General features: G+C 41.9%; 2 pseudogenes; both read left to right on the top strand.

Annotated features, from left to right (window-relative positions):
• The first annotated feature begins 395 nt into the window (after positions 1 to 395).
• On the top strand, positions 396 to 3,209 carry LOC101564422 (annotated as a pseudogene).
• Positions 2,538 to 2,974, top strand: LOC105744117 (annotated as a pseudogene).

Raw genomic sequence — 3,209 nt, 5'->3', positions numbered from 1 at the left:
AAAAAGAAAAAAAGAAAAAGAAAAAAAAAGAAAATCAATCAATCAATCATTGATACCCTAGGTTTTTGCATCACCCCAAGAATCTGGTCAGACTGAACTATACCATGTGAGACTGAGCAATTATGTTGCAGGAATACATTTTTATTGTTGTTGTTGTTTTAGTGTATTTGGTTTAGAATCTCACTATGCAGCTCAGCCTCCCCAGTGCTGGGATTACAGGCATGTGCCACCACGCCTGGCCCAGTCTCGGTGGCTGGCTTAGTGCTCCCAGGGGAGGGCCGGCGTTAGTGTGGCATATGGTGCCAGGGACGGAACTCCAGTTCTCGTGCTTGCCTAAGCAGGTGCTTAGTCCACTAAGCTATCTCACCGGCCCTGGAACATGCATTTTTAGTTGTATGAGGTGGCCTGTATGCTATATTCGTGCCCCCTAGCCATACTTAATTAGCAGGCATTTCTCACTGAAGTGAAGGTCACCTTGTTTGTTTGTATTTAGAACTCAGTTTTCATTCTGTAACTGGAGACCTGACTATCTGAACCAGACATCCTTGATTCATCTGTCTAGTTACATTATGAACTCGGAGGGAGAAAAGCCTTGATCAAAATCAAGAACTCACCAAGACATCATAAAAAAGGAATTGTGAATATGTATGTAACCATAATGAAGAAAATGCAAACATCCTGGGAGACAAATGTTGATCTCAAATGTGAAGACAGAACAAGTTTGACTTTTAATATACTTTCACAAGATTTATTGAAAGACAATTCACACCTTTACAGAACCTGCCAATGGCCAGTTGATCCACATATACTTTGTCTATAAGAAATTTAAGAAGATCATTATGGAAAAAAATCAGGCCAAGTCTGGAATCACCAGGTTATCACTGTGAAAGTAAAATGCACACAGGACACAAACCTGGTGGCTGTACCATTGCTTCAGACATTCCAAGTTTCCATTCTTATCAGTGAACCCAGTACAATTCTACCACTATGATATCCTTCTGTTGGACCAAGATAATATTGGACTATTCTTTTGTTTTATTTAGTTTACTCCTGTAGTTTTTCAGCACAAATATCTTGTGCTGCCTCTCCTGCAATCTGTGTAGCTAATACACATCTGTTGTACAATCCAAGGTGAGGTGATGTGAGGCTGACCCAATTGGCAATGCTGCTGGCAGAGATTTCTAGTGTTGCTCACCAGAAAGATGGCAGTTTCTGTCCCACTGTTACATGTGGGGACTTGAAGTCTGTTCCTGGTTCTCCACTCTATAGTTTCATATAGGAAGGCTGAATTATGAAGGACTTGCTCTAGGAAAGGTATCTAGCTGTAGTGGTTGATACCTTGTGTCAACTTGGCTAGATTGGGAGGTTCAATGCCCTGGGCCATGGGGGCCCCACCCTGTGGGGTGGGGAGGGCTGCCCCAGAATGACTCAGCACAATGAAGGTACATAAAGGAGTTGAGATAGGATTTGGCATTCCACTTCTTTGGAGCAACTTCAGTCTTCGCAGGCAGCTTAAACTTCATCTCCTGGCTTGCAGCACAGACTTAGACTCTGCAGCTTAGATTCTTTAGCCTTCCATCACAGACCCATAGGCCAACTAATAGAGACTTACATAAAACACACACTGAGCTTCAGACCTTGGGACTTAATCCTTCAGTCTCGGGTATGCAGAAACCCTCTGCACACTCCTCATCCAACTCTGTAGCTGAGTGTTGTAAGCCAATCTTATAATTTCTTACACATTTGTACATCTTGTGTTATATCTGTCCCTTACATCTGTTCCTCTAGGAAAGCCCTAATACACTGGCCAAAAACAGTCTTCATGGGTACAAAGAATTTTATTAATTTCAATATGGCCCCCTAAACCTAGGTATCTCACAAAACTGTGTATATAAAGTACAGCAGGTACCAAAAGTAGGAAAGTCAGATGGTGACTTGCCACAAACACAGCTGGAGAAAACAAGTCCTAATAACAACTGAAAAATTATCTTCTCATTTTCTTCAGCACCATTTTGCTTGTTTTTTGCTTACTCACATTGTTTTCCTGGTGCTAGGATTCCAGAAGTGATCACCTGTCATTCCTGAAGTTCTATAACTCTGGATTATACTTTCCTTTTTAAATTTTTCTTATTTTTATGTAATTTTCACAGGATCTTACGGTGCAGCTCAAACTCCTAATGATCCTCCTGTTTTCAGCCTCCCTAGCACTGGGATTATAGGCATGTGCCACCATGCCTGGTCTCGGTGGCCAGTTCAGTGTGCCCAGAGGTAGGGCCAGTGTGTTGGGTATTGAACCCCAGTCCCTGAACTTGCCTAAGTAGGTGCTTAGTCCGCTGAGCTATCTTACCAGCCCTGGATTATACTTTCAACTCTGTAGAAAAGGAAGATGTTACTGGGCACCCAGGAGCTAAAGTTGCTTTGGCTGGTCCCTTGAAACCTCAGAGAGGAAGACTTGTGGACTATTAATAGACTTCCAAATCAAAATAACTCTTCAGCTCTTCCCTTTTGCGGTCATCGCTGGAGTTGCAGCAGCCAAAATGAAGTTTAATCCTTTTGAGACTTTGGACCAAAGCAAAAATCATAAAAGTCATTTCAACACACCTTCCCACATTCGTCGGAAAATTATGGCTTCTCCTCTTTCCAAAGAGCTGAGACAGAAATAAATGTTCAGTCTATGCCCATCTGAAAGGATGATGAAGTTCAGGTTGTGCGAGGACACTATAAAGGTCAGCAGATCGGTAAAGTAGTCCAGATTTACAGGAAGAAGTATGTCATCTACATTGAATGGGAGCAGCAGGAAAACCCAAATGGCTCAGCTGTGCATGTGGGCATTCACCCCAGTGAGGTGGTTATCACCAGGCTAAACCTAAACAAAGACTGCAAAAAGATCCTGGAATGGAAAGCCAAGTCTCACCAAGTAGGAAAAGAAAAGGGCAAACACAAGGAAGAAACGATTGAGAAGATGCAGAAATAAAGTCCATCTCTATACAACTTTTAATTAAAAACTGCTAAAAATAAAAAATAAAAAAAGGGGCTGGGGAGATGGCTCAGTGGAATAAGCACTTCCCTGGCAATCGCAAGGACCTGAGTTCAATCCCTGGCTCGGCAAAATAAATAAATAAACAAATAAATACTACTAAGATGAAAAATAAAACAAAACCACTTCAAATCATCTGCCTCTATAAGCTAAATTCAGACTTGAGCTCTGA

Source organism: Octodon degus, unplaced genomic scaffold (assembly GCF_000260255.1).
Source record: "Octodon degus isolate 3935 unplaced genomic scaffold, OctDeg1.0 scaffold00229, whole genome shotgun sequence".
Lineage (NCBI taxonomy): Eukaryota > Metazoa > Chordata > Mammalia > Rodentia > Octodontidae > Octodon > Octodon degus.
The sequence above is the reverse complement of the archived record's forward strand: the minus strand, read 5'-3'. Positions and strand labels throughout refer to the sequence as shown.